Raw genomic sequence first — 23986 nt, 5'->3', positions numbered from 1 at the left:
GGAGTACATTTTCATATTCCACCAGGTACAAAGTTTGCTATCCAGTCTCCTGTTCTTACTTGGGTGGTTGAACCCTACATCTTTCATCTGATTGTATAACCCTCTGGGACACATGGCTTCAAATCCTACTTATTTCTTATTTCTAGAATCTCCCTTTCTGATACCTAGAGAATTTACTTCTGGATTTCAAAACTGGCAATGTATTTTTAAGGATTTACTTTAAATCTATTATCTTGAATTTCTATGTGTTTGGAATTTGAGGTGGGCTCAGGAGAGCACTTATAGAATTTGTTCAGTCTACCCTCTTGAGAGGGAGTCAGATTATTTTTTAAACCTTTAAATGCAATCACATCCGTCAAGAAGGAAAATTCTGGTGCATCTGCCAGCAACATATTATAAAAATTCTAACTCCTATGTTTTCTCCTGAGAAAACAAATAAATAAATAATTTAGATCAATAATCTGAACCCAGACTCAGACTATATTTCTTTTCTTTTTTTTTTTAGATTGAAGTATAGTTGATTTACAATGTTGTGTACCAGCTGGAGGGAGAAACTTGGGCAAAGGCAAGGAACTCCATACCAGTATGGGGTGAGCTCTGATTAGTATGGATGCAGCACGAAAGGTGCTGGCAGGGGGACGGTGGGGGCTGAGGGCAAGAGATGAAGTTGGAAAGAAGGAGGGAAAATCAGGGACTAGGTCATTAATATTGGTATCAGGGTTCCCATTAATGACCACCCTTTTGGAATCTTATCAAACCCTGACTTAGAGTCTGGTATGTGCAACTGTGTACCCAGTTAATTTTGCAGGGGTTACCCCCAGCCTTTCCCAGGAATGCTCTCTGTCTTAGAAGCAATCGGTACAGCACAAGCATGATGAACTAAATCTACTTTTCTAAGTATTCTGTCTCCTTGCTCTGGAAAGTGGAATGGAGACATAAGAATTCTCAGTTCAGAGTAAGAATTAACTTGCAGGGCTAGTATGAGAATGTTTCCTAAGCTGAGATGGAGAATGCCCAGTTGAAGGCTATAACTGGGGTATGCCAAGTAAACAAAGAAAATCACATGACAGTGCATCACTCTCTCCAACCACTGACCATCACTTTTAGAAATACAGATTTCTTCCTTACGAGACTTCTTTATTTAATTTTTTAACTTTTATGACTTTATTATGATATAGTTTCAAATTTAAAGAAAAGTAGCAAGCACTTCAATATATCCTTTACCCACATTTACCATTTATTAAAAGTTTGCCAATCTACATATTATATCATGGCCCAAAACTTTATACATTTATATATATGTTCTTACCCTTCCCCCAAAATATGTATATGTAAACTTAAAAATTACATGTATATAATTTTGGACAATGATATAAACAATATATACATATATAAATGAAATATATGCATATATTACTTTCTGAATCATTTGAGAGTAAGTTACATATACCATGCCCCCATTCCTAAACAATTCCATGTATTTCTTCAGAACATTCGCATATAATCACAGTACAATTACCAAAATTTTAAAAAATAAACACAAAATTATCTTATACACATTTTATATTCAGATTTTGCCAACTGTCCCTGAAAATGTCCTTTATTGTAATTTTTCCTGGTAAAGGATCTGATCCAGGATTACGCAGTACATTTAATTGTCATATTTCTTTCTTTTTTTCATTCAAATATAGTTGACGTACAATATTATGTTAGTTTCAGGTATACTACACAGTGACTTGACATTTGCATATATTAGGAAATGACCTCCACTATAAGTCTAGTAACCATCTGTCCCCATACACGACTATTACAATATTATTAACCATATTCCTTATGCTTTATTACATCCCCATGCATTATTCATTTTAGAACTAAAGGTTTGTACCTCTTAATCCCCTTCACTTATTTCACCCCCAACAATAGCCCTCTCCTCTGGTAACCACCTGTTTGTTTTCTGTATCTATGAGTCTGATTTCATTTTGTTTTATTTCCCCTTGATCCTTGGAGACAACCTCTATGATTGTGATATTCCCCCTGTTTGTTGATTGCCAACCTGGGGTTGTGAGTCCTGACTATACTGCATCTTCATCCCTCCTACCTGTCTTGTTGGGGTTCCTTCTTTATATCTTTAGTTGTAGAAAATCTTTTTCTGCTAGTTTTCAGGCTGTTCTCACAAATAGTTAATCTGTAATTTTGGCATGCCCATGGAGAAGTTGAGTTCAGGGTCTTCCTACTTTGCCATCTTGGACAAAAATATCCATATTTCTTTAGTTTGCTTTAAGCAGAAGGCTTTTCTCAGCCTTTTTTTGTCTTTTATGACAGTATATTTGAAACACATAGTAAGACTGTTTTGTAGGATGTCCCTTAATTTGCGTTTATTTGATATTTTCAGGATTGATGGTTTGATTATAGGGTATACATTTTTAGTAGGTAAAACAAAGACGATGTTGTGTCCTTCTAAATGCATCATATCTGGAGGCACATGGGTGAAGTCAGTTCGTCTCATTATTGGTGTGCTTAAGACCTCTTAAAATGAAATTTGGAAAGGTATACCTCAGCATTACTAGATTAGATTTCTTAAGCCCAAAATCTATACCTGCAGTATAAAGGTCTTCATGGGACACAATATTCAAAATCACATGGAAAACCGACATTAGTTGTACATCTACCATACATTTTGCACCCTACAAACTATATTATATATGTCATCTTAGTCTTTATAGTACCTCCCTGAGGGAGGTAGGATCACTCCTACTTTAGCACTTAAGGAAGTCAGAAAGGCCAAGTCACTGGATGGAAGTCACACTAATAGGATTTAAATTCTGGTGTATCTTAGAATTACATAATCACCTTATTAAACAGACCAATTTAAATTCTGAGATAATCCAGTTGATGTAGGTAGTCACCCCAGTAATGTCCTATGCACGCTTTTAAACCCCCATGCTGAACGTCTCATCCTCTACTCAGTGCCCTTAGGTTGCCTCTGGCTGACTACTTCCCATCCATACCTCCTCTCTTCAGAGATACCTAGGGCTTGAAATCTGTCCAAAGATTCCTTAGGCTTCAAAAGTATTTACTATTTTTAATTCTTTCTGGAGCTTTAAAAACCGGGTCTGTGGTTTCCAAAGCACTGGACTGTTCATCCTCTTAATTAATTCTGGGACTGAGCTCCTGGAGAAGACCTGGGTGGTTGGGTCTTCCCAGGGGAAGGTTATAGCTTCCTTAGAGTGAGCTGAATGGTGTCCCCTCCACCCAAAGCTATCAGACCCTAATTTCAGAAACCTGTGAATGTTGCCTTATATGATAAAGTGTCCACAATGTGACTATATTAAGACTCTTGAGGAGATTATTTTGGATTATCCAGGTGGATCTAAATAATGTCACAAGTGTTTTCATAAGAGAAAGGTGGAGGGAGATTAGACACACACAGAGGACTAGGTGATGAGAAGACTAAGGAGTGATACAGCCACAAGCCAAGGAAAGCTGGCAGCCACCAGAAGCTCGAAAAGTAAGAGATGGCTATTTCCTGAGAGCCTTCCAAATTCTGTGGCCCTACTGACACCTTCATTTTGGACTTCTAGCCTCAAAGCTGTGAGAAAATTAATTTCTGTTGCTTTAAGCCCCCAAGGTTGTACTAATTTGTTAGAGCAGCCACAGGAAATGAATCCTTTCCCTTAACATTTGTGGAGGTGAAATGCTGAGGTTAATGGCCAACAATGAATAAATATACAGCTCCTCCCATGGGAATTTGCACTTTACTAGCCCCTTGTCATAAGAAATGCCCGGACGATAAAATCTTAGGCATTTACCGAAGGCCACTGGTGGTCTGGTCATGGAGGGTTACTTTTTGAGAAAATCAGCTTTCAGGCAGTGCAGAAAGTTATGTCACCAGTGTGCCAGAGTGCCTGCATTATCTGAGATGGTTATTCAAAGCTTCAGAAGATCAATACCAACCATAGATGATGGAATTGGGGATGTTAAGCCAAGAGAATAAAAGAGTTAGAGGGAACTGATGAAGTTCCTTCATTTCTACACTTATTCACCTATCTTCTAGCCCTTTATTTCCTTCTTTTATTCATTCATCGGAGGAAGTTGAACATTGGGATTGAAGAGCAACAGCTTTGTGTGACACAGACTGGGCTTCCAATCCTGTTTCCCCACTATTCTGGCATGGCCCTGACCGACTTGGCAAAGCCTCCATTTACCAAAAAAAAACCCCAACAAAAATAGTGAAGGATAATAATGCCTACCTTTTGGGGAGGTTATGAGGACTGGATGAGAAGCTATACATAAGGGATTGGAGACTGTATTGGGGGTGTACTAAATATTCAGTAATGTATAGTAAATATTACTACAGAGTGCCTCCTCTTATCTAGAAGTGGGCTCTTTCCAGTTATTTCTTAGTTGGTTTATCAGGCATTGCAGGTGTCCTCCCTCTGAAAGAGTTCACAAGAGGTAGATATGAGACATGAGAACTTTTAAATTACAGTAAAGTCATGTAATGCAGACTATGCTGTATATGCAACACACTATAGGAGCACAGCGGTAGAAAAGACCAATACATGTGAGCAAGGGATGGGGAGAAGAAAAGGAGGACTTTGAAGATGGGTCTAGAAGGCTGTGAAGGACTCGACCTGGTGGAAGAGAAAATAACTGCACGTGTCCCTAAAGATCTGTGATTATAGATTGTATGTCTACACTCATTTGCATGGATTTATGTGTTTTGGGGCAGAGCTCTCATTTTTGCTTTTCATCTGTACTTTTTTTCCTTCTTGATATTGGATGATAAGTTGAGACAATAAAGTATCTTCTCTAAATAAAGTTAGTAATCTTTGCTGAACTTTTCTTTTTCTCTGTAATGTGAAGAATACCTGATAGGTCTTTTGTGAATATTCAATAAAATTTTACAGACACACACACATACATAAAAATATATATGTATATATACATATAAATACATATAAATATCTAACAGTTCCTCGAGCCAATAGCTGCTCAACATATTTTACTTATAATTCTCATCTCTTCTATTTAGCTCTTTCTCCTTTGCCTCTACAGTGTAGAGGCAGTTGGATATAAAAAAAATTGATTGGATTTAATGGTCTGGAACTTGAGGGCAACTTGATTTCTAAATTGCTGCATCTCCCACAGATCCTAACATATACAGGGGCTCCATGAATGATTGGAGAGGGAAGAGATGGGGAAGGAGAAGGAGGGAGAGAGAGAGAAGGAAGCAAGACTGGTCCACATATTACTTTATGAACCCTGTGCTCTGAAAGGGTTATCTCCTTCTCCCCAAGGGAAAGTACAAAATAGCTTAGTGTTGTGGAATTAAATGATTTTTTTCTTCTTACGTGCACTTTTCTGACTAGGTTTTTTTTTTTTTTTTTTAATGTACGTTATCTTATTTAATCCTCACAACATGCACAAAGTCCCAGAGGTTGAAATCCCAATCTGATTCCAGAGTCTTCTCTTTCCATGGCATCATCCTGACCATAAGATATTATATTTCTCTAACTAGAAAACAGAACTATCAGAGAAAGATCTGGTTTCTTGTCTAAGATCTGTCCATTGCTAACTGTGTTATCTTGGGGTGCTCACAAATGGTTACTTGCCAGTCCTCACTTTCCTCTTTTGTATAATGAAAATAATGCCTGCTACTGCTAACTTCTGCAAGATTGCTGTGAGGGTCTCATGGTATGAGTGTGTAAAGGAAAATATCTTTTGTTTTGTAAAGCTGTAAACATGTAAAAACCTATTAATGGCACATTCATACTAAGGTGTATAAAACTGATATCAGATCCTACACTGAGTAGGGACAGAAAGGGCAGAACAAGGAGAATTGAGTAGAGTAAAATATTCAGACATAGAGGTAAAAGGGCCTAAGAACATGCTGGGGGCATTTGAAGATCTTATTTCAGCTACTTCATAGCTTTTCTGAACCAATCCTGTCCAGACCCAGTGTGATATTCTTTACTTTTCTGCATCCTATCCCTACGTTTACCCAAGATTCCAGAATTCATAGACTGACTCCTCACCCCTAAACACACACATCCATCCCTGGGGAGAAGATCCTTCCCTCTCCAAATATGTACAAAACCACCAGCCCCAAAGCCGGCTGTGGGCTGGCTGAGATCAGGGCTATTCTGGGGCAGCCAGTTTGCACGCTGATAGGGGAGGATTAATGAGACAGTCTGCTCATCCATTGCAATTAGAAACAACACTGGAACTATTCTGGGGCTATTTCTATGCAGGGAACTTGAACTGCTCATCAGTCCTCCTCACTCAGAGACCTGTGGGTAATTAGGGCCGTGTTAAATATAGGTGAATCAGCCCGGAGCAGCCCCATCTGTGCCGGTGCCTTTGGCGCTGAGGATACACTGTGCCCTCAGCTAGCACTCCAAGAGCAGCAAAAGAGGGATTTAGCTGCAACCTGGAGGATTTTGGTGTTGCTTAACTAAAACTAAAAATGCCCTGGCCTTTTAGCCGTACATGGGCTGTCAGAAACAATTCAGGAGTGAAAAACCATGTCAGCCCCGGTAAAGCATACTGACATTTATGGACCCTGAGTAGCCAAGCCACAGGTTTGCCACCAGCCCATTAAAAGGAACAGTTCAGCCTAGAACTGACGGCATGGAAGGAGTGTAGCATAAACCAATAAAACTCATATCTGAACATGAACAGCTTGACAAACAAACAGGGTGAGCAAAGATGCCATCCATATAATTGCAACAGTCTCTGATGCCACACAGTTGTGTGGACACTGGGTCGTTAAGAAGCACTTTTCTGTCCTTGTGCAAAGGTACTCAAGTAAGGAGCTAATAGCACTCTGGATTTGAAGACACTTAGCAGGCATTAAATTATTTTCCCATGATATTGCTAAGAGGCTGAGAAAGAACAGGTATTATTATCTCCATTTCAAAGATTTTATTCTCTCTATTTTCTAAAAATTGAAGTGTGGAGAGTAAAATCAGACCCATAAGCAGGGCCCACAACAGGTCCCAGAAACAGCCATCTTGAACTCCTGGGGCCACTCCTCACGTGGTATGGTAATTACCTCTTTGTGAAATGTGTCTCTTGAGACCTGTTACCCAGAGTGTGGTCCCTGAATCAGCAGCTTTGCAACTCCAAAAGTGTGGTAGAAATGCAGGATCTCAGGCTTCATCTCTCATCTAGTGAATCAGAACCTGCTTCTTAACTTGGTACCCAGGACATCCGTACCGGCATTAAAGCTTGAGCAATGCTCTCCAGGAGGCTCATTGCCTTATACCTGGGAGGGGAGTGAATAAAAGCAGCCTTCCAGGTAAGTTTAGCCAGTTTGAGGAGGCTGTGAGCAATGCCTAGCTGTTCGTTTGTTTGGATTTCCTAATGCCTGACAATCTGAAAATTTTACAACTTCTCAGGCTCCCAGGATGGTACCTGGGTAAACTCAGCTCATCTGAGATCCAGTCTAGAAGCCCTTGATTGTCTGAAACCTGATCTCTGGGCATTGTCCTGAGATGTGAGCATATGAGGGCCCTTTGTTGAGTCTCTGGGAAAAGTCCTGTCCATCCACCAAGCCAGATAAGGGATGAGAATTCAATAGTTCTAGATTGGGAAGGTCACTCTCCTAATTGATTTAGGATATTCAATTGTGTTTGTGGCTACTGGATATTGTAGGGACTCCTTCCCCACTTATCTACAAGCTCAGTGACTGACTGACTGGAGAGGTCCTTGGTGTGTATCTGCACCTACACACCTGTCTCCACTGGACCCACTTCTCCATGCCAGGTCGCCTGACTTTGCACAGCTTCTGTGCGATAGCAGGCAGAACTCTATCCTAGGTACATCCACTGGAGTCAATTTTTGGTGGAAGCTGACCTCAACAGAGGTCAACTGCCTCAGATAGGAAAAGAAATTGCTGACTTTCCAGGTACTCTGGGGGGCTTTCTGGCCATGAAGGTCACTCTCTGAACTTGAAGGCACTAAGAATCCGGGAAGCAGGCCCTCAGGCCACTGCAGCTCAGCTAGTGAGTCTGGTCCAGTCTCTCCACATCTGCTAAACCATATGGACTATCTTTTTTGAGTTCTTTAGATTCTTCTCCACTCATGGGCTTCAGGCAATCAAAACACACCCACATGACACCCTCCTTTAGCTGCAAAGTACCAAGGGGTGACAGACCCAGGACCACCCTGGAACACTCTTCAATAGGCAATTTTGCAATCATTTAGTCCCATCTGAAGTTGCTGGTGTGGGTGGCAAAGAGGTACTCACATAGTGACATCTCTGAGAACTCTAGGGCTACCTGAATTACCAAGGATGGTTATAATAAGGTAAGAGGCTACATTTCTGCAAACATTAATGATGGACATACCTGCCATCTTTTCACCTCACATGATTACTCAAGTCCTGCGGTAGTCAAGAGCTTCTAATAGCCCCACAACGAGTATTACATCGTGGATTACACCACCAGCTATCACATGACACACGGAAGGGTGTAGTAGCAGAAGTGTCAACATTGGTTCGACCTCCTTAATTCCTGAGTAACTGTCTTCTTGCCCAAGGAAGCAGCATAGGTGCCAATTGCCAGCCTGCCTTCTTTATAGATGTTCCTTTAACAGAGTTAAGAGCCCAGGCCAGACTTCGTTTTAGGTACGGCTGATATAGCAATAGATAGGCAGATGTATCAATCGTTCCTGTCTCATGGAGCCTACAGCTTGGTAAGGGAGGCAGGTCTTAAAGAAACAATCAGAGAAATAACTGCATAATAAAAATTATGATAAAGAAAATGTATCAGATGCTACATACCATACAGTGGTGGACTTAAAAAGAAATAGTCCTGATATGTGGCATTTGCCAATTTCCAGGGAGTAAACACTTCCACTGTGATTTTAAGCTACTAGCCAAGCTTACAAAATTCCAGAATGTTTAACAAACAGATCCCATTAGCCAGTGTGAGCCAACACCAGCACATAGAACACAATAGAGGGACTGAACCAAATTATGGGGGTCAGAGCTTTCCTTATTAAATGAAATTTAAGATGAGACCTACAAGATCAGCAGTAGGCAGCCAGTGAAAGAAGGGGGCAAAATACTTTACAGACAGAAGGAATAGCTTGTGCAAAGGCCCTGAGGTGAGAAGGAACATGGCATTTGAAGTAACAAGAGAAGGTACGTGTGGTGGAGATAAGTGTGCCCCCATACCGGATGAGACAAGTACAATTATTATTATCCCCATTTTAGGTGTAAGGAGACAGAGCTGCAGATGGGATAAGTAACCAGTCACTTGTTCAAGGTCATATAACTGCAAAGCAGTAGGGTACGAGCTGAATCTAGGCAATTTTTCTCTAGAGTCCGCCATGGTATTACTACTTTCTGCTGCTTTTCAGCTGAGGCTGGAGGTGTGGGCAAGGTACAAAGTATGCAGAAGCTAGTGAAATCTGGGGGTTACTTCTAAGAGCAATATAAAATACTTGTCCTCAAGTCATCTCTCTAGGCTGACAGTTCTTAATTCATTGTGTTAAAAGACCATTTACAGTCTTTGTAGTGGGCCAAAGCTGAAAGACAAGAAACTATGTAGGCTGTCATTTCCTCTCCTGCTTACCTCTTGCCCGCTCTCTGTCTTAGAAATTTTTTTGAATCTAATTTTTTCTATATGCCAAGAAACTTTCTAGGTTCTCTTACTATTCCAGGAACAAAATATTTTATCTTTTACTGGTGTCTTGGAGCCATGTCCTTTAAAATACCTCAACCAAGAATGTTGGGCTAAGGGTAGGGAGATGTTGGATTTTGCTTTTCCATTATATAAAAATGTGTTAGCACCTATATTTAATGCTCTCCTCAAAGATACATACCCTTGGACTTCCTTTGTCAAAAATAAACCTTAAAAATGTCCATGTGTGTGTCAATAATTCTATTTCAGTAAGTCTAGTTTGTATGAATTGAATTATACTTCAGAGTAAAATTCCAATATAATTATATTTTGTTCTACCTTCTTCAGTAAATGCTTTTGAATTCAAAAAAGTTATTCATAAAAGTGTTGCGAGACCTTTGGAAAGAAAGTGCCATTTAAATTCAGAGCAGTACAATTATAATAATTATTATTTTGTTGCTATTCTATCAGTGATCCTGACATTGCCCCTCCTACCACTTTCAACCAAAATTTTTCTCCCTGCCATCCCAAACAAGACAGCTTTAAGTTAGCTAAAGAGAGAAAAGTAGATCTTTGGAGTACTCTGCCATGACAGCCTTATGAGGTAGAGAATAGCTTTTTGATACCATCTCATTTAAACACAATGGCTCACACCAGATCATAAAAGCTATTTTTTTTAATATTCTGGAATTTTGTGAGACAACAGCTGTTTTAGATGGGAAATACCAATGGAATAAAAATGTTCTGATCAGTCAACAATAAAATACCGAGTTCTTACTAAAAGGAAAACAAAAAATTATATGCTTGCTATAGGGCAAACCAAATGCCTCTTTGCCCTGGAGAAACATAGTCTGAACAGACTAGATGGGAGGCTTTGGGCTCCCTTAAGTGTATATCTTGATAATCACTTCCTATACATTGGGCCACTCAAGATATAAATGAAGCAAATGTTTATTTAATGAAAAAATAAAAAGATACATGGTAAGGCAGAGTTCTTCCTAGCTTGGGAAGAACACTTTCATGAGACTCCAGCCACTCATGTCCAGATTAGGAAAAAGGAAATGTCTCTGATGACCATTTTGGAACTGACAGATATAAGGGGCAAGAGCTAAAAGGATAAACACTTGTGTTCTATTCTTTTGGCCTTTGCCTCTACATCTCTAGATTTTTCTCTTGATTTGGTAGAACATAAGCCATGCAAAATATTGCTCAGCAGATCCCCCATGATTTAGTGGATCTGAAAAAATTGAAATCATTCTCTCACAAAAACAGAAGATGCTGGAGAGGGTATGGAGAAAAGGGAATCCTCTTGCACTGTTGGTAGGAATGTAAATTGATACAGCCACTATGGAGAACAGTATGGAGGTTCCTTAAAAAATTAAAAATAGAATTACCATATGATCCAGCAATCCCACTACTGGGCATATACCCTGAGAAAACCATAATTGAAAGAGAGTCATGTACCACAATGTTCATTGCAGCTCTATTTACAACAGCCAGGACATGGAAGCAACCTAAGTGTCCATCAACAGATGAATGGATAAAGAAGATGTGGCACATATATACAATGGAATATTACTCAGCCATAAAAAGGAACAAAACTGAGTTATTTGTAGTGAGGTGGAGGGACCTAGAGACTGTCATACAGAGTGAAGTAAGTCAGAAAAAGGAAAACAAATACCGTATACTAACACATAGATATGGAATCTAAAAAAAAAAAGAAAAAAAAAGAGAAAATGATCAGAAGAACCTAGGGGCAAGATGGGAATAAAGATGCAGACCTAGTAGAGAATGGACTTGAGGGTACGGGGAGGAGGAAGGGTAAGCTGGGACAAAGTGAGAGAGTGGCATGGACATACATACACTACCAAATGTAAAATAGGTAGCTAGTGGGAAGCATCCACAAAGCACAGGGAGATCAGCTCGGTGCTTTGTGACCACCTAGAGGGGTGGGATAGGGAGGGTTGGAGGGAGGGAGATGCAAGAGGGAAGAGATATGGGGACATATGTATATGTATAACTGATTCACTTTGTTATAAAGCAGAAACTGACACACCATTGTAAGGCAATTATACTCACAGTACTTATGACTCCTAGAACTAAGTATTTTTAATGCATTTTTTAACTGAAGTATAGCTGCTCTACAATATTATACAAGTTACAGGTGTACAATATAGTTATTCACAAATTTAAAGGTTATACTCCATTTATAGTTATTATAAAATATTGTCTATACTCCTTGTGTTGTACAGTATATCCTTGCAGCTTATTTTACGTATATAGTTTGTACCTCTTAATCCCCTATCCCTATTTTGCCCCTCCCCCTTCCATCTCCCCACTGATAACCAGTAGTTTGTTCTCCATATCCGTGAGATTACATCTTCATTCATTCATCTGTTGATGAACACTTAGGTTGCCTCCACATCTTGTAAATTGTAAATAATGCTGCTATGAACATTGGGGTGTGTGTATCTTTTTTGAATTAGTATTTTTGTTTTTTTCAGATATATATCCAGGAGTGGAAATGCTGGGTCACATGGTGGTTCTATTGTTCATTTTTCAAGAAAGCTCCATGCTGTTTTCCACAGTGGCTGCACCAATTTATATATTCCCACCAACAGCATACAAATGTTCCCTTTTCTCCACATCCTCGCCAACATGTATTATTTGTGGTTGTTTTGATGAGAGCCATTCTAACAGGTGTGAAAATATATCTCATTGTAGTTTTGATGTGCATTTCTCTGATGATTAGTGATGTTGAGCATATTTTCATGTGCCTGTTAGACATCTGCATGTCCTTTTTGGAAAAATGTCTATTCAGGTCTTCTGTGCATTTTTAAATTGAGTTGCTGGGTTTTATTTTTTTGATGTTGAGCTGTATGAGCTGTTTATATATTTTGGGTGTTAACCCCTTATTTTCTCCCATTCAGTAGGGTGTCTTTTTGTTTTGTTGATGGTTTCCTTTGCTGTGCAAAGGCTTTTAAGTTTAATTAGGTTCCATTTGTTTATTTTTGCTTTTATTTCCTTTGCTTTAGGAGACAGATCCAAAAAAATATTGCTATAATTTATGTCAAAGAGTGTTCTGCCTATGTTTTTTTAAGGAGTTTTATGGTTTCCAGTCTTACACTTAGGTCTTAATCCATTTTGAGCTTATTTTTGTATATGGTGTTAGAGAATGCTATAATTTCATTCTTTTACATGTAGCTGTCCAGTTTTCCCAGCATGACTTATTGAAGACACTCTCTTTTCTCCATTGTATATTCTTGCCTCTTTTGTCATAGATTAATTGACCATACGTGTATGGGTTTATTTCTGGGCTCTCTATTCTGTTCCATTAATCTATGTGTCTGTTTTTGTGCCAGTACCGTACTATTTTGAGTACTGTAATTTTGTAGTATAGTCTAAAGTCAGGGAGCCTGATTCCTCCTGCTCTGTTCTTCTGTCTCAAGATTGTTTTGGCTATTTGGGGTATTTTGTGTTTCCATACAAATTTTTAAATTATTTGTTTTAGTTCTTTGAAAACTGCCATTGGTATTTTGATAAAGATTGTATTGAATCTGTAGATTGCCTTGGGTAGTGTGGTGATTTTAACAATATTAAATCTTCCAATGCAAGAACATGGTATATTTTTCCATCTACTTGTGTCATCTTCAATTTCTTTCATCAATGTCTTATAGTTTTCTGAGTATGGGTCTTTTACCTCCTTAGGTAGGTTTGTTCTTTGGTATCTGATTCTTTTTGATGTGATCACAATGGGATTGTTTCCTTAATTTCTCTTTTTGATAGTTTGTTGTTAGTGTATAAAAATGCAATAGATTTCTGAATATTGATTTTGTATCCTGAAACTTTACCGAATTCATTAATGAGCTCTAGTAGCTTTCTGGTGGTGTCTTTAGAATCTCCTATGTATAGTATCATGTTATCTGCAAACAGTGACAGTTTCACTTCTTTCTTTCCAATTTGGATTCCTTTCATTTCTTTTTCTTGTCTCATTGCTGTGCCTAGTACCTTCAATACTATGTTGAATAAAAATGACAAGAGTGGGCATCCTTGTCTCATTCCTAAAATAAGAGGGAAAATTTTCAGCTTTTCACCATTGAGTGAAATGTTAGCTGTGGGTTAGTTATATATGGCTTTTATTATGTTGAGGTATGTTCCCTCTATGCCTACTTTCTGGAGAGTTTTTTTATCATAAGTGGATGTTGAATTTGTCAAAATATTTTTCTGCATCTATTGAGAAGATCATATGATTTTTATTTGTTAATGTGGTGTGTCACACTGATAGATTTGTGGACATTGAACCATCATCCTTGTATCCTTCAGAGAAATCTCACTTGATCATGGTGTATGATACTTGCAATGTATTGTTGGATTTGGTTGGCTAATATTTTGTTGAGGATTTTTGTATCTATGTTCATCAGTGATATTGGCCTGTAATTTTCTTTATTTGTGATATCTTTGTCTGCTTTGATATCAGGGTGATGCTGGCCTCATAGAATGAGCTCGGGAGTGTCCTTCATCTGAAAGTTTTTGGAATAGTTTGAGAAGGATAAGTATTAACTCTTCTCTAAATGTTTGGTAGAATCTACCTGTGAAGCTATCTGATCCTGGACTTTTGTTTTGCTAAGAGTTTTTTTTTTTGTTTTTGCAGTGTGGGGGCCTCTCACTGCTGTGGCATCTCCCATTGTGGAGCACAGGCTCTGGACGCACAGGCTCAGTGGCCATGGCTCATGGGCCCAGCTGCTCCGCGGCATGTGGGATCTTCCCGGACTGGGGCATGAACCTGTGTCCCCTGCCTCGGTGGGCAGACTCTCAACCACTGCACCACCAGGGAAGCCCCTTGCTAAGAGTTTTTAAATAACTGATTAAATTTAATTACTGGGAATTGGTCTGTTCATATTTTCTATTTCTTCCTGGTTCAGTCTTGGGAGATTGTACATTTCTAAGAATTTTTCCATTTCTTCTAAGTCATCCATTTTATTGGCATATAGTTTTTCATAGTACTCTCTTATGATCTTTTTTGTTTTGTTTTCTTTCTTTTTTTTTTTTTTTTTTTTTTTTTGCGGTACACAGGTCTCTCCCTGTCGCAGCCTCTCCTGTCGTGGAGCACAGGCTCCAGATACACAGGCTCAGCAGCCATGGTTTACGGGCCCAGCCACTCCATGGCATGTGGGATCTTCCCAGACCGGGGCACAAACCTGTGTCCCCTGCTTCAGCAGGTGGACACTCAACCACTGCGCCACCAGGGAAGCCCTATCTTTTGTTTTCTTTTTGGTCGCATGGCTTGTGGGATTTTAGTTCCCTGACCAGGGATCAAACCCCAGCTCTCAGCAGTGAGAGCACAGAGTCCTAATGACTGGACCATCAGAGAATTCCCTTGTTTATCTTTTCAAAGAATTAGATTTAGTTTCATTGATATTTTCTATTGCTTTTTTTTTAGTCTCTATTTTATTTATGTCTGTTCGGATCTTTATCATTTCTTTCCTTTTACTAACTTACTGTTTTGTTTGTTCTTCTTTCTCTAGTTCCTTTAGATGTAAGGTTAGGTTGTTTATTTGATATTTTTCTTGTTTCCTGAGGTATGTTTGCATCACTATAAATGTCCCTCTTAGAACTGATTTTGCTGTGTCCCATAGGTTTTGGATCATCATCCTCTTTGATCTCTTCAGTGATCCACTGGTTTTTTATTAGCATATTATTTAGCCTCCACTTGTTTGGGTTTTTGCAGGGGTTTTTTTTGTTTTTGAGTTGATTTCTAGTCTCATGGCATTGTGGTCTGAAAATATGCTTGATATGATTTCACTTTTCTCAAATTTACTGATGCTTATTTTGTGACCTAGCATGTGATCTATTCTGGAGAATAGTCCATGTGCTCTTGAAAAGAGTGTGTATTCTGCTGCTTTCGGATGGAATGCTCTCTCTACATATCAGTTAGGTTTATCTGGTCTAATGTGTTATTTAAGGCCATTCTCTTATTTATTTTCTGTCTGGTTGATCTGCCCATTGATGTAAGTGTGCTGTTTAAGTACCCTACTATTAATGTGTTACTGTTGATTTCTTCCTTTATGTCCATTAATATTTGCTTTATGTATTTAGGTGCTCCTATGTTGGGTGCATATATATTTAAAATTGTTATATCTTCTTCTTGGATTGATCCCTTGATCCTTATGTAGTGTCCTCTTTGTCTCTTGTAATTGTCTTTATTTTAAAGTCTATTTTGTCTTATATAAGTATTGCTACCTCAGCTTTCCTTTGATTTCCATTTGCATGGAATAAGTTTTTCCATCCCCTCACTTTAGATCTAAAGTAAGTCTCTTGTAGGTAGCATATATGCAGGTCTTATTTTTGTACATTAAGCCAATCTATGGCTTTTGATTGGAGAATTTAGTCTATTTACATTTAAGGTGATTATTGATATGTATGTTCTTATTGACAGTTTGTTAATTGTTTTAGGGTTGCTTTTGTACGTTTTTTTTTTCCTTTCTTCTTCTTTTGTTCTCTTCTCCTGTGATTTGATGACTGTCTTTAGTGCTATGTTTGGATTCCTTTTGCTTTTTTTGTTTGTATATTTATTATAGATTTTGCATTTATGGTTACCATGAGGTTTGTATATAGCAATCCATATATATATATATGATTGTTTTAAGTTGCTTGTCTCTTAACTTCAAGTGCATCTTAACAACCCTCCATTTGTACTCTCCTCCCCTCAAGATTACTGATTTTGACAACATATTTTACATCTAATTGTTTTGTGTATCCCTTAACTGCTTATTGTGAATACAGACTACTTTTATCTTTTAACCTTTCTACTATCTTTGTGTGTGGATGATTTCCTACGTTTACTGTATGTTTGCCTTTACTGGTGAGCTTTTTCATTTTGTAATTTTCATTCTTTTACTTGTGGCCTTTTTTTTGCACTTAGAGAAGTCCCTTTAACATTTCTTGTAAAGCTGGTTTGGTGGTGCTGAACTCTTGTAACTTTTGTTTGTCTGCAAAGCTTTTGATCTCTCCATCAAATCTAGATGAGAGCCTCGCTGAGTAGAGTATTCTTGGTTGTAAGTTTTTCCCTTTCTTCACTTCAAATATATCATGCCACTACCTTCTGGTCTGCAGCTGAAAAATCAGCTGATAGTCATATGGGAGTTCTCTTGTGTTTTATTTGTTGCTTTTCCCTTGTTGCTATATTCTTTACCTTTAATTTTTGTCATTTTAATTTCAATGTGTCTTGGTGTGTTCTTTTTTGGGTTAATTCTGTATGGGACTCTCTGTACGTTCTGGACTTGGATGTCTGTTTCTTTTCCCAGGTTAGGGAAGTTTTCAGCTATTATGCCTTCAAATATGTTCTGTATCCCTTTCTCTCTCTCTTCTCCTTCTGGGAACCCTATAGTGTGAATATTAGTGTGCTTGATGTTGTCCCAAAAGTCTCTTAAACTGTCCTCATTTCTTTTCATTTTTGCATTTTCTGTTCAGCGTCACTGATTCCCAGTACTCTTACTTCTAGCTTGCTGATCCATTCCTCTATATTATTTAGTCTACTGTTGATTCCTTCTAGTACATTTTTATTTCAGTTATTGTACTCTTCATCTCTGTTTGGTTGTTCTTTCTATTTTCTAATTCTCTGTTGAAAACGTCTAACTTCTTGCTCTGTGCATGCATTCTTCTCCTGAGATCTTTGATCATCTTTATAGTCGCTACCCTGAACTCCTTTCTCATATAGATTGCTGGTCTCCACTTCACTTAATTCTTCTCCTGGGGTTTTATTTTGCTCCTTTGTCTGGAGCATGTTCCTCCTGGAGCTGGTGCCTGCCCACTGGTGGGTGGAGCTGGGTTCTGGGCCCTTTGGTAGGCAAGGCCATTAGACCTAAGTGTTTTTTTTACTATACAAAGAGGAATCCTTAAGAATAGAATGTAGTGGGACTTCCCTGGTGATCCAGTGGTAAAGAATCCTCCTTCCAATGCAGGGAACGTGGGTTTGATCCCTGATCAGGGAACTAAGATCCCACATGCCGTGGGGCAACTAAGCCCACACGCCACAACTACTAAGCTCACGCACCTCAACGAGCAAGCCCACATGCCACAAACTACAGAGTCCACATGCCCTGGAGCCCATGCACCACAACTAGAGTGAGAAAAAACCCCACAAGCCACAACTAGATAGAAGTCCACTAGAGAGAAGCCCACGCATCACAACTAGAGAGAGAAAACCCACCAGAACTAGAGAAAAGCCTGCACACTGCAACGAAGAGCCCGCACGCCGCAACTAAGACCTGACGCAGCCAGAAAAATAAAGAAAAAAATTAAAAAAAAAAAAGAATGGTATGTAGTGTTTGATGTTCTAGGACATTTCAGTTGACATTTGTCCTGAGGAGAAAACATACTTATCCCCTAAGATGAAAAGAGTTGTAACTAAAAACAAAAAGTTGACTTAAGTGCTTACTTCCTCCTTTGAACTCCAGGTTTATTCACTCAAGAAATGATTCAGAAGGAAATAATTATAATTTAAACATGCCATAAAAGTATTATATAATCAAATATGTTTGTAGAAGGCTCAGTAGCCTCATGATAAAGACTTCAACTTTATCCTGGCACCAAAGACAATTGGCTTTTAGGGAATTCTCTTCAAGGTAAAGGATAAATTGTTATTCTGACCCTTCCTACTACTGAGAAAGAGGCACAATGTCTAACAGGCCTTATTGGATTTTGGAGAAAATATATACCTCATTGGGCATATTAATCCAGTCTATTTACCAAGTAACATGAAAGGTTATTAATTTAAGTAGGGTCCTGTTATATTGTGATTACAATAAGAAATATATATTTGATCTTTGTTTCCACTTCTGACAGAGAGCTCCTAAAACCCTTGGAATTTCCCATGGATGAGAGTGATAAAGGTGTATTTTGTTACGTTACTGAGATAACTTTTGGAAAGCACCTAAGTATGGTGGCTAGGTGCCATGGAAACCAACCATGTAACTAAATGGTTGGAACTTTCAGCCCCACCCAGGACCTCTGGGGAGGGGAAAGAGGCTGGACATTGAGTTCAATCACCAATGGCTGATGATTTAATCAATCGTGCCTACGTAATGAAACCTCTATAAAAACCCAACAGGACAGGATTTGGAGAGCTTCTGGGTTGGTGAACACATGGAGATTTGGGGAGTGTGGTGTGCTCTGAGAAGACATTGAAGCTCTGTGCCTTTTCCCCATATCTTGCTCTATGAATTTCTTCCATCTGGCTGTTCCTAATAAACTTTTATAATAAACTGTTAAACTTGTAAGTAAAATGTTTCTCAGAGTCCTGTTAGCCACTCTATCAAATTAATCAAATCCAAGGAGGAGTTGTTATTGGAACCCACAATCTATAGCTGGTCAGTCAGAAACACTGGTAATAACATGGACTTTGGTTGGTGTCTGGAGTGGAGGAGGGGGGTGGCTAGTCTTGTAGGACTAAGCCCTTAACCTGTGGGATCTGGTGCTATCTCCAGGTAGATAGTGTCAGAATTGAGTTGAATCATAGGACACCCATCTGGTGTCCAATAATAGCTTAGTATGGTGGGGGAAAAAAAAAACCCACACATTGGAATTGGGTGCAGAAACTTAGCTCCAGAACAAGAGAAGTCTCTACAGTATTTCAAGGCTATCATGCAAGCTGCTCTTGCATCTAAATCCAGTACATCCCATGGTGCTAGAAGGGTCTGTATTAGGTAGGGATCCTGTATGAATCCATTCACCTGATAGGTGAATCATGGAGCAGACATTTAGGATTTTGGAACAAAAGTATGACAGCTTCTTTAGAAGAGAAGAAGAAGAGCTCTTTTTCTGAGTAACAGTTTGAAACTGGAAGTTTAGTCATAGACCATCTTGTTATAATGCAACATGAATTGTTCATGAAGAATTAAGAGTTATTGACCCAATAAGCCTCTAAGTTAAGTATGAATAATATTATTCCATTATCAGGTGGAATTGGAATATGTGAAATCAGATACAAGTAAGTTGAGTAAACAAGTGACCCAAATATACGTGGTCTCTATTATTGAACTCACACTTATGGCTTCATGAGACTTTCTCTGTGACCAGTGGACTGAAAGAAAAATATTTGACCTTGATTGTAGAATTTTGTGTGATATCTCAGTATCACCCTAAAATGAATGGCTACATCACTACAGCCCCACTTTGGGGTGGCCAAGGATGATAATGGTGAAGGAGAAATTGCCCTGTGGGCAGAATTTGCAGCGGTGTACGTGGTTGTTCATTTTGTCTGAGAGATAGTCAGAGATATAAATCTACATTGCTTCATGGGCAGTAGCTAATGGTTTACATGGATAATCAGGGACTTAGAAAAAGCATGATTGGAAAATTGGTGACAGAAAAGTCTGGGAAAGAAGTCAATGGATAGAACTCCCTGAACGGGCACAGAATGTACCATGTTAATGTTCAAAAAAGCTCAACCTCAGCATAGAAGGATCTTAATAATGGTCAAGATGACACATTCTGTGAACTTCTTTCAAGTCCCTTTCTCTGGTCACACCTATCATTGACAATGGGCTCATGCACAAAATAGCCATGATGGCAGAGATGGAGTTTATGCTTGAGCTCAGCAACATGAATTTCCACTCACCATGGCTGCCCTGGCTACAGAAACTGCTGAGGATCCAACTTCAACCCACCCAAAGCAGAGACTAATACCAAGCCCCTGAAAGAGAACCATTCCTAGAGTAATCAGCCAGCTATCTGATAGCAGGTTAACTATATTGGACCTCTTCTATTGTGGAAGGGACAGTGTTCTGTTCTCACTCCACAGAAACCTACCCTTCATATGAATTTGCCTTCTCTGCTTGCAATACTTTTGCCAAAATTAGTGTCTGTGGGCTTATAGAATTCTAATGCCTAATTCACTGTGATGGTATTCCACAACGCTTTGCTTCTGACCAAGGAACTTATTTTGCAGCACATGAAGTGTGGCAACAGGATCACACTCATGGAATTTACTAGTCTTACTATGTTGTCCATCACTCTGATGCAGTAAAATAGTTCTTTTAACAATTCAGTTACTGAGCTAGATGAATGGAAAACTTTTCAGGGCTAGGGTAATGTCCCGCAAGATTCAGTAAATTCTCTAACTTGTCAACCAATATATGTTGCTGTTTCTCCCCTATCCAAAATTCACAGGTCCAGAAAGAGCTGTAAATGAAAAAACACCTCTTGCTGTTACTCCAGGTGATCTACTTGCAAATTTTGTTTTACCTACTCTGCAACTTTTGGCTCTACTGGTCTAGAAGTCTTAGTTCCCAAGGGATAGATGCTTCTGCTAGGAGATGCAGCAATGGCTCCATTAAACTGGAAGTTGATACTGTCTGCTGGCTACTTTGGTCCCCTCCTGCTAAAGAAACAACAGGCAAAGAAAGAGGTTACTGTATTGCTGGGATGACTTGTGACTATCAAGGGGAAATTGGATTACTACAGGACTATGGGAGTAGGAAGAACTATGTCTAGACTAAGGGTACCTCCTACACTCTCATGTCCTGTAACAAAAGGATCCAGTGCGGACAGGACTGCCAAAGGCTCAGATCCTTAAAAAATGAAGATTTAGGTTACCCTAGCAGGCAAGGAACCATGACCAGGTGAGAGGCTTGCTGAGGACAAAGGGTAAATGGAATGGGTAGTAAAAGAAGGAAGTTATAAACATCAGCTGAGACTACATGATCATTCGTAGAAATTAGGACAGTAAGAGTTATAAACATTTCTTACTTTGATATAAATACATTTGTTTATATATTAACCAATTCTTTCTTTCTCCTCTATCTACCATCTAATATTAAATGTGGTAAATGCAGTTGTCCGTTGTATTAGTCTCCTTGGGCTGTCATAACAAAGTCCCAAAAACTGGGTGACTTAAAACAATAGAAATTTATTCCCCTACAATCTGGAGGCTAGGAGTCCAAAATCAAGGTGTCGTCAGAGTTAGTTCTTTTGGAGGCTCTGAGAATCTGTCTCATGTCTCTCTCCTACTTTCTGGTGATATCCAGCAATCTTTGGTGTTCCTTGCCTCTTAGATGAGTCACTCCAATTTCCACCTCCCTAGTTATATGCCATTGGTTCCTCTGTGTGTGTCCAAATTTCCCTCTTTATAAGAGGGATTGGTCCAATTACACCAGCAATTGTATTAGCTCCCATCTTAATCCAATACGACCTTTTTAAAACTTGATTACATCTGCAACTATGTTATTTCCAAATAAGATCACATTTACAAGGTCTGGGATTTAAACTTCAAAAACATCTTTTTGGCAAACACAATTCAATCTGTAATATCCTTATATCTCAGTATTTAAATTTCAGAATTTCAAAGGGAGAGTGGATCTCAAGCATAAGAGGAATGAATAAAACCCCCCAAATGGATAAAGTAACACATGAGATTACGCACTTTCATTTTGAGAGAGGATTGGTATCTTTTCAACTGTGGAAGAGATAGTTGCATCTTCTTAGGTAGAAACATCATTTTCTAATGTCTTTGTTTGGAAGTTATATGTATGGTTAAAAGAAGTGTAAATGGATGGCAAGTTGGCAAGGGATAGACTGGGGTGGCTTTGTACAATATCAACTTAGCTGAATCAGAAACTGCATTTCCCAGAATTCCTTTTCCTATTTAATGCTAGGTTAAGGTTTGCCTTAAAAGAACTCTGCATGAGACTTGGAAGGCAGAGGTGAAGCAGTGGCCATTACACTATGAAGAGGGCAACAGGCACTATTGCCAGCAGTGCACATTTTCACCGACCTGGAATCTCACCTTGACTTAGGGCCACAGCTGTGATCACAGCTCCTGAAGCTCTCTCCAGATCTCCTCCTTTGCTTCACAAGTCCTGCACCAGGTACATGGTCAGTAACATGGGAAAGGGCACTGGATCCTTCTCCAAAGTCACCTACATCATGGAAGTTGGTAAAAGGCAAATGTGCGTTCTAGGTTTTCCTCCTGATTCCAGTTTTTCCTTGTTCTCCTTTACTTCATCTTACCTTTTCTCACTGGTAGCTCTGCTGACGCACAGAGACTTCAGCCCATCATCAGACACGGAGGCAACAGACTCCCACTGACTTCTTCACCAGATCCCACAGTTGTCTAACCCCATGTGTCTTCCACCAAACACTGGCAAATTTGTCACACAGGAGGAAATCAGGAATGATGGAAAGAACTGGCAGTCATAGTCTACCACCTTCATAAAGTCAGAAAATCTTCTACAGATAGGTTTAATTTTGGACAATTATTTCTAACTACCTTCTTGTTGCCCATCCTTCTGGAGGCCAGAACTTGCTAGTCATTTTTGACTTCTCTTCCACCCACATCCATATATTATGATTCTCTCCAATTAGAGCATAAAACCAAATATCAACCCATATTTCCTGAGACTGGATGTTACAGGCTTGGGGAATAAAATATAAATACGTGTTGTGGCTTATTTACAAGATCTTACTCACAAAGAAGGTGACAACCACATCATCTCTATTCAGTTTGGCTTGCCAGACTTCTTATCTTCCAGAAGAACTGGTTGGAGCAATTTATTAGCATTCTATCTTAATCAACTTCTGAAGTGTAATTCAGTTTTCTTAGTTCTATACTCTGATATAGTTTTTGTTTGTTTGTTTTACTATAAACTCCCATTTTCTCCTGTTCCCCATATTTTATCACCCTTTTGGAAGGTCGTCTTTCCTCATTTACTATCAACAGGTGATTTTGGGGTTATGTACACTTCTTCTTTCCTATCTCCCCTTGTACATGTCCTCCATTTGTTAGCTTCCCTGCCTCACATCCTGCCTTACCTGTCCTTTTCCAAAAGTTGAAGACATAAGCTCTTCCATGAAATGTGGACTCTACACCTTGGTTAATATCCATTGATTGGAAATGTATTGTGTGGAAAAAAATGTTTATAGAGGAGATGAAGCTGCTATTCTGTTTAATGTAAAGTAACAGTGCCTGTTGTATCTGTTTCTTTTTTTTTTATTAGATATGTTACAGATTCATTCTATTAAATTGTTAAGTTCATCCAGCATGCAACAACACTTGTTGGACTCTGAGAATGATATGTGCATCTGTCAGTCAGAGACTGCTTCTCAAGAAGATAACAGTGAAGTTCCCAGCTCAGCCCCAAAGCTCCCAGGTACCAAGTGAGGCCCAGATGCTGTAATGGAACAGGAGCAGGACCCTGGGCAGACCACTCCCTCATATCCTCAGCTCTAGCCCTTCTTTGAAGTACCTAGATAATAGTATCTAAAGCACATTTCCTGAGTTGTTTTACAGATGCTAAAACCCCCAGGGCTTCCCTGGTGGCGCAGTGGTCGAGAATCTGCCTGCCAATGCAGGGGAC

Source organism: Orcinus orca, chromosome 1 (genome assembly GCF_937001465.1).
Source record: "Orcinus orca chromosome 1, mOrcOrc1.1, whole genome shotgun sequence".
Taxonomy (NCBI): Eukaryota; Metazoa; Chordata; class Mammalia; order Artiodactyla; family Delphinidae; genus Orcinus; species Orcinus orca.
The sequence above is the reverse complement of the archived record's forward strand: the minus strand, read 5'-3'. Positions refer to the sequence as shown.